This window comes from Schistocerca gregaria, chromosome 8 (genome assembly GCF_023897955.1).
Source record: "Schistocerca gregaria isolate iqSchGreg1 chromosome 8, iqSchGreg1.2, whole genome shotgun sequence".
Lineage (NCBI taxonomy): Eukaryota > Metazoa > Arthropoda > Insecta > Orthoptera > Acrididae > Schistocerca > Schistocerca gregaria.
This window is the reverse complement of record NC_064927.1, coordinates 98,106,446-98,115,447: the sequence shown is the minus strand read 5'-3', so window position 1 is coordinate 98,115,447 and position 9,002 is coordinate 98,106,446.

Sequence of the window (9,002 nt, the reverse complement as noted above, 5' to 3'; positions counted from 1 at the left end):
CACCAAGACAAACAAACAAACGCGGCGCAAAATAAATAGGTAAAAACAATAAAAGTAAAATACACTTTATGTAACACCAACCGCGCGCCGCCGCCCACGCCCGCCAACGACCCCACAATCCAACCACCATCCACACATGAAACAAACAAACGCCAGCAAGCAAGACAGACAGACAGACAACAAGGCAACCGACCGACCACGACACGACAATCAACACCTTCCCGACGTGCTTTGATGGCCCTGAGAAGGGCCGTTTTTGTTTTTGTCCGGGACCGCGCGACAGCCTCTGGTTGCGCGCCGGCCACCAGGCGACGGTGTCAACCGCCAACCCTTCCCTGCCCTTTTTACTTCTTCTTCTTGGGCGAAGCCTTCGCCTTAGACGGCGTCGCCGTCGCCTTCTTCGGGCGCGGCGCCTTCGGCTTCTTCGTCGGAACCTTGGCGGCCTTCTTCGCCTTCGACGGCGACTTGGCCTTGGCCGGCTTGGCCGCAGCCGCCTTCTTCGCACCCGCGGGAGCGGCCGACGCCGCAGACGCCTTCTTGGCGGCGCCCGCCTTCCGACCGGTCGCCGCCTTCACGCCGCCAGCCTTCTTTGCGCCGGCCGCACGGGCCCCCTTCTTCTCCTTGCTGGCCGGAGCGGCGCGCTTCTTCTTCGCACCACCGCCGCCACCACGAGCCTTGCCGCCCTCGGCCGCCCCGCCGCCGGCGCCGGCAAGCTTGAAAGAGCCCGACGCGCCCTTCCCCTTCGTCTGCACCAGCTCGCCAGCCACGACGGCCGACTTGAGGTACTTCTTGATAAAGGGCGCCAGCTTCTCCGCGTCCAGCTTGTAGTGCGCGGCAATGTACTTCTTGATCGCCTGCAGCGACGACCCGCCGCGCTCCTTCAGACTCTTGATGGCGGCCGTCACCATCTCAGAGGTGCGCGGGTGCGCAGGCTTGGCGCGCGGCTTCTTCGCAGACGACGCAGACTTGGCCTTCTTCGTAGTGCCGGTGGCGGCGGGTGCCGCGGCAGTCTCGTTCGTAGCCGCCTGGTCTGCCATCTTTTGCTTGTTCTCTTTTCTTTTTTCCCCTTGGTTTCGCTTCCTTCTCTCCTTCGACGACGCACAACAGCGAGGGGCGCGCAGCAGAGAATAGCCGCGCACGCGCCTGGCCCAGCCAGTGTCGCGGGCGGGCGCGGACGGCCGAGAGAGCGGCCGCCACTCGGCGCGCCGCCGCGCCGCCGCGCCGCGCCTCCCGCGCTTGCTACCTGTCGCTACGGGGATGTCGACGCGTACAGACCACGTTAGCTGCGCTCCGGAGGGGACTGACCGCCGCGCGGTGGGGCTTGCCCCGCCGCCGGCCCCGTCAGTCACTCCACTTACGACGACCAGGCAAAGGAGGAGGGGAAATGATCTGCTGATGGCCACGGCGAGGAACTTGGACTACGATATGGATTATTCGACAGATGTTTCGACTGAAGATGATACTACTCGGCATTCTACTGCGTCTGCCACGCAGTACCGCCGAAAACGAAGCGACCCAGGACCTGCAACTCAGCCTGCAGCGGCCACGGACGACGGTTTCGTCAGACCACCGCGGAAAAAACAAGCCAAGAAGCAGCAGCCAGAGGCAACCACTTCACTGCCGCTAAGCAACCGTTATGACGTCATCCAAGATGGCGGGACGGCGGCCGCGGACGATGCCGCACAGCAGCAACCGCAACAACAAGAACAACAACAACAACAGCCACTGCAGCAGCAACAACAACAGTCTACGAGGATACCGCCGATTGTTTTGCAGTATCCTAACTCTTACAAGGAACTGTACGACTGGCTGAAGAGTAATTTGAAACAACCTTTTACGGCAAAACAGGCTGGCGGCGACAAGTTAAAACTTTCTGTTGCCACTACTGACGACTATATGACGGTCATGGACATGGCTGGGGCGCGCGGGATACCAAGTTACACCTTCCCTATGGTGCGGCCACCGACGCTGAAGATCGTCCTGCGTGGAGTTGTGCAGTCTCTCTCCAATGAAGATGTCAAGGACGAATTGGCGGAACTTGGCTTCCATGCTTCCATCGTGGACTACCACAAGATGCCTGGCACGAACAAGAGATCTGGACTTCGCGTCGTCATCCTGCCGGACACGCCTGATAATCGGAAGATCTTCAATGTGACCCGACTCTGTGCCTTGTCTATCACTGTAGAATCACTACGAAAATCTCGTGGTGTTACGCAGTGCTTCAGATGTCAAGGGTTCAGTCATGTGGCTCGACACTGCACCATGCCCTTTGTGTGTGTGAAATGTGGCGGGCCTCATGACAGCCGACTGTGCCCTGTGCCGAAACAAGACCCAGCTAAGTGTGGTCTCTGCGGAGGAAATCATACAGCTAACTTCCGATCGTGCCCCAAGCACAAGGAAGCTAGTCGTCGGCAACGCGGGCTCCCACCGCTTACTGCCAAGGAGAGGAATAGGAGGACCAACGTCGTCCGAGGAATCCCAGCAAGCTCTCGCGGCGCTGCAGTATTTCCACAGGAACAAGTGCCGCCGCTGCAGAGTCGCAATGCGGCTCCCCAGCAACGCCGTTCGACTCCCTACGTCATTCGGCACGACGCTGCCCCTTCAGCGTCGCCTCAGGACGGTTTTGTGGCTGATACAGCTGCTTTCCCGACTGCTCCCAGATGGCCCTCTACTGCGCCTGACCGCCAGCAGCGTCGTACGTCTCCGGCTGATTCCACTGATCTTGTTGACCTGCTCAAGACCATGATGACTGCAGTAACCGAGATGAGTAGAGCTATCCAGGCTCTCCCCACGACTCTTGCAGCAACTGTGGAGGCCACGATTCGAAGTGTCCTTCGACCGGCGAGCGGCTCTACCACACATCAACATGAATAGAGCGCGTCGTTTTGAAGATCTTCGCATTGTCACTTACAATGCTGATGGGCTGTATCACGATCTCCAAGAAGTCAAGCACTTTCTTGTGGACCATAACATCGACATCATGATGGTAACCGAGACGCACCTGAAGCCTGCTCTAAGGGCAAACATCTCCAACTACAGCTGCCATCGTACTGATCGCCTGACGCGAGGGGGCGGCACGGCCATCTATATCAAACGTTCCATACGGCATTACGCTGTCCCTCTTCCAGCCCTTCGGCAGATGGAAGCCACGGCTGTCGCAGTTGAGACGTCGGCGGGGCTCATCACCTTCATCTGCGTTTATCGTCCGCCGAAATATCATCTCGACGCTGACGATGCCGCAGCGCTGCTCCGGCTCCCTGGCAAGCTCTTCCTTGCTGGGGACTTCAATGCTAAGCATGCGGCGTGGAATTCTCTCCACACCACCTACAGTGGCAGACGACTTCTCCAGGTCCTTGAACGCGCGAATGCCTACGCCTGTGGCCCTGAGGAGCCGACGTGCTATCCTTCCAGAGGCACGCCGGACATCCTCGACATCGCCATCACGAAGGGATTGCACCAGTTTCTGACGGCTGACGTCATTCACGAGTTAAACTCCAACCACCTGCCTGTCCTGTTCGACTTGGCGGTCGGCGCTACCGCCAGGCCGCGGAAGTACAACCTCCGCCGTACGGACTGGGAAGCATATCGCACCGACATCACGGCCATGCTGGCGCCCCATCTGGACGCGGATCCTCCTGCCGTCGATGCTGGCATGGCAGTTTTTACTGATGCCGTCACAGCTGCTCTGCACTCGTCAACTCCGCCATCGCGCGGCCCCTCTCGCCCGCGCCCAGGACTGTCTGCCGATATCCTCGACCTCATCAAAGCCCGGAACCGCCTACTCAAGGAATGGCGCTTAACTCGCAATGTGGAGCTTAAGCGAAGGATCAATCAGTTCCGCCGGGACATCAAGGCCGCCACAATTGAGTACCGGAATAGCCAATGGGCGCAGAAGCTCGAATCGTTCACTCCTGATCCTGATGCATGGGACTCGGTGCGGTTTTTCACCAAGAGGAGGGCCACTATTCCACCTTTGGACGCTGCAGCCGGAGTGGCATACACACCGTCGGGTAAAGCCAACGCCCTCGCTGACGTTTTTCAGGAGAACTTCCTTCCGGTAGCGGATCCCATTGACGCCCAGCATGTGCAACACGTCGAAGGCAGCCTTGCAGCGTATCTTACTGCAGAGGACGCAGATGACCGACTTCCACCTATTACCACGGACGAAGTCTCTTCCTGTATACGGGCCTTGGGCACCAACAAAGCACCAGGAGCGGACGACATACCAGGAAGGGCGCTTAAGGAACTCCCTCATGCAGCGTTTACCTATCTCGCGCTGCTCTTCAACATTATACTTCAACTGCAGGTTTTTCCTGCGGCGTGGAAGCACGCTATCATTGTGGCTGTCCCCAAGCCGGGACGCAACAGGAAAAATCCGCTTCATTACCGGCCGATCAGCCTCCTGCCGCAGTTAAGCAAGGTCTTTGAACGGCTGCTACTTCATCGCCTCAAGCGGATTATTGATCGCCGGCAGCTGCTACCCCCGGAACAGTTTGGGTTCCGCAGCGGGCACTCCGCGACACTTCAACTCATTCGCGTGGTTGAAGAAATTACGAAGGCCTTCAACAACAGGGAATATTGTGGGGCCCTGTTTCTTGATGTCAGTAAGGCTTTCGACAGCGTCTGGCATGATGGGCTACTATGGAAGCTGACTCTGCAGGGATTCCCGCGATCTGTCATCAAGCTGCTCCGTTCCTACCTGCAAGGACGGACCTTCGCTGTTCGCATCGATGATGCCCTCTCCACGGTTCGACCCATCGCTGCTGGCGTGCCGCAGGGTTCGGTGTTGGGCCCCACACTCTATTCCCTGTACACGTCTGACCTCCCTCGGCCTCCACGCATAGAACTGGCCATCTACGCTGACGATACCGCTCTCTTCACGCGGAGCCGCTGGTCCCAAGCGCTGTATCGACGCCTCCAGGACGCCTGTGCCGCCCTTGAAACCTGGGCCACCCTTTGGCGCGTTGGATTCAACGCTAGGAAGACTCAAGCTGTCATCTTCACCAGGAAGCGGGTTAAGCCTCCAGACCACCAGCTTCTGCTCTTTGGTGATGCTATCCAGTGGACGCCGTCAGCCACCTATCTTGGGGTGACCATGGACAGCCAACTCATCTGGCACTTACAGGTAGCCAACGTTCGCCGGAAGGTGGATCAACGACTGGGAATGTTGTACCCGCTCATTAATGAACGGTCTTCCCTGTCCATCAACAACGGGCTCCTGATATACCGGATGTTCATCCATCCAGTCATGGATTATGCCTGTGCTGCATGGGGTAATGCGGCAAACCGCCATCTCCACCGCCTCCAAGCGCTCCAAAATAAAGCGCTCCGAAGAATTTTTCATGTGCACCCGCAGTTCCCATCACGGTACCTCCATGACGCGGCGTCGGAACTCGAAGTCCTCGCCAGATTTCAAGCAACAGCACGCAAGATTTATCACCAGGTCGCCGCCTCTGCTAATCCCCTACTGCGGGCGCTCGGAGCTCCTTCGGACGACAGAGATGTGTACAAAAACCCTGTTGCGCTGCTAAACAGGTAACAAGCACTTAGCCTGAAGCGCGGCTAAACAAACCAGAAACCCAGGATGCAATGACCTATCCCACACATAACGAAGACATACACCACTCCTGAAGTCAATCTACTTCCTATCCATCGAAGCCGTAGTAAATGCCTTCGGGTAAAAGCTACCTTGCCTCACTTGCAGTAGTTTGAAGACGTGGACTGGAGCGCTTGCTACCGCCCAACGTCCGACAGCCTGCGCGGAGCAGCCCCCAACCTGCGCCGCAACCACCCGCGCCATTCAAACCACCGAGGATGGGGCTACACACACCGACACCACGGTCGCCAACCAGTCGCCGCGGCGGCGCCGCAAACCACGGCCAAACTGCAGCCACCGCGCGCCACAGCCTGGGTCGGCCCGCCGAGAATCGCCGCCCCCGCCCAAATGCCGCCCCCACAGCCCCAGCCGACGACCCGCCACAATGGCCAAACCTTCGTCAAAACTCCCACACCGTCGCCGCGGCAGCCCGGCCACCGCGGCCGGCGCCACAGCCACACGAGCCGAGTCGTGCGGCGATGACGGCCGTGCACAAACGCACCTCCGCCGCCCCATCGCCTTCCGCCGTTTTCCCGATCGGCCCGCAGCCGTCGGGCCACGGCCGCGGGCCGTCCTCCTCCTCTCGCCTCGCCCGCCAACACCCACAGCCCTTCCAACACATTTTTCTTTTCTTTTTTCTTTTTTTTTTTTTTACTTTTTTACGATCGCCGCCTGCGCAACATGGCACCGGCCGACGGAGCGCCAACCCCCCCGCCACAGGCGAAAACAAAACAACGATAAACAAACAAACAAAATAAATTACCAGCCAGCCCCAACTACAGACACACCGAATCTGCCCTCACAGCCGACCTTACACGCCTCAACGTCAAAACAAAGGTGGTTTCTTTCTTTCAACGGTTACCTTACCTTAGGTTACGTCAGGTTAGGCTAAGAAGGCGTCAGGGTTAGGTTAAGCGTTGACGTGACGTCACGTCTTAACGTAGGCGTTAAGCTAAGGTTGCGGTCACGTACGTTAGGTTAAGGCGACTTGGGGGTTGGCCTAAGAGCTTAGGTTAGGTTACGTTACTTTAGGTGGCTGCGTTAAGGGGGGCTTAAAGAAGGTTAGGAGGTTAAGGCGTCGAGGCGGCCGCACCCCCTTAGCTGCTGCGGCTCGGCCACGCCACGCCACGCTTTGGGGTTTCATAAGGTCGCGCGGCGGGTCGTCGGCACGCCGCAAAGGACAAAACTGCAAGACGACGTCGAAAAACAAACAACAGGTAAAAAATAAATAAGTAAAAATAAACGACGCCGACAGGCGGGGATCAGCAGAACAAGCAGATTCCGGAGAGTGAACGAGACACGCACGCACACACACAAACCCCCCCGAGCCGAGAGAGCACAGAGCACCACCACGTGTCGGCCTCCGCTCACCCGACTCGGCTGGGCTGGGCTGGGCTGGGCTGGGCTGGCGGCCGGGCCGGATGCACGTACACGTACGGCTACAGCCACTACCCGTACACAGCCGCTCTTCACGCAACACCAGCCAAATGCCGCGCCCGCGGCTCGTCGCGGTCGCCGTCGCGGTCGCAACGCCACGCCGGCACACTTTCGGCACCACCGTTTTCGCGCGCACCGCAAACAAAACGCAGCCGACACACACAGAGAGAAAAAAAAAAAACACAGAGCGCGAGACGGGCGGCGGCGGCGCACCTTTCGCCAGCCGGCAGGCAATCGACTCGCCCAGTACGACAAACGCGCACGCCACCCCACCCACCAACCAACCAACCAGTCGTCGTCGTCGTCGTCGTCGTCGTCGTCCCGAAATCAAACAAACTCTCAAAAGCACAGCCCCTGCTGCCAACGGACGCAGGCGCCACGCAGCTCCCTTCCCGCCACACTCGATTCGCAGCGCAACTCACCCGGCACACCGTCAAACGACGGGCTGGGCTCGCCGCATCGCCGCAACCTACACACCTTCCCCGCCACGACGCACAGCCCCACCAGACGCCCGTGCCGCAACGACACTACTGCACTACCACTACCGCACTACTCCTCTCGCCCTTGCCATACACGACACAACACGCCAAAAAGTGAAAATCCAAATACAAACAAAAACACCGCCCCCACGACCCAAACACATGCACGGCGCGCCAACACACGCGAGGCAAGGCACGCAGCAAACGGCGTCCCCTCCGAGTCGCGCCATCAACCTACACACACAAGGCAACCAACAACAGCCAGCCAGCCCCACTCTCACGCCGCAAAAACAGAAAACACACCGAAACCGCCAAACGCCGCACATTCGCGCTTCGCACTTACCACACACCTCTCGGCATCCGTTTCGCACACAACGACGCGACGCACAATACATCATCACGGGCTACGCACGCACACCGCGACCCACTTTCTTACGACGCCCTCGGCAGAGCACACGTGCCCACGCCCACACACAGTCGACACAACGACGCAGCGCGCAGCAGACGCGGCCGCAACACGTACCTCCCCGACGACGCGCCAACACCGCCAGCCACTGCTCACTCGCCCAAGCAACCCGTGCACACAACTGCCACACGCGTCCACCACGCCGCCGCCAACCACCCGCCCGCCAGGGGGCGCTCACGTCCGCGACAACAGCGCGGCACCGCCGGGCCGGGCCGGGCCGGGCCGGGCCGAACCGAGCCGAGCCGAGCCGCCGCCTCCTCTCCACTCGGCACGCCACGTCCTGCTTGCAAAACACATGGCTCGTCCCTCTGTACACACAACGCGCCTGCCTGCGGTCGCCGCCGGCATCTATCTACCTGCGCATCGGAGCCAGGCCGGCAAGCCCACACTTAAATAATGCACTTCACCAGCCAAACAAACCCACTCTTCCTTTCTTTGCACAGCGCATGCAACAGCAGCCCCAGGAGCCGGGCCCGCCGCCAGCGTCTCCTCCTCCTCTGGGCACAGCCAGCCAGCCGTTCCCACCGCCCCGCCCCTGCTCTGCAGAACAAGAAAAAACGAAAAAGTACCAACACACGCACCCAAAGCGTAAGCCAGACAAGACCAGCCTCTCCGAGGCCACACACACGCAAAAAAACAAAAAAACAAAAACACTACAACAGAATAAAATGAAAAAGAAAAAGCAAGCTGTCGCCTCGCCCCCGCCCGTCCCCCCACCCCACCACATTCGCCCCCTCCGCTTGTTTTCCTTTCTACAATTTCCCTCTTTTCCACCCAATATCCCGCCGCGGTTTACGGGCACCGGCCGATTTTGCGCCCGCCCACATGTGTGCCTACTCCCCACCACCATTCCCTCCGCAGCCCGCAGCCCGCAGCCCGCAGCCCGCTTTTCCCCCCCTCCCTGCCCACACCACACCACACCACACCACACCGACGGTGCTGACGTCGACACGCACCCAAGACAGGGGCCACGACCGTCTTTTTTCCTGGGCCCATCCCCGCACCGCACCTCCTTCCAATCAAC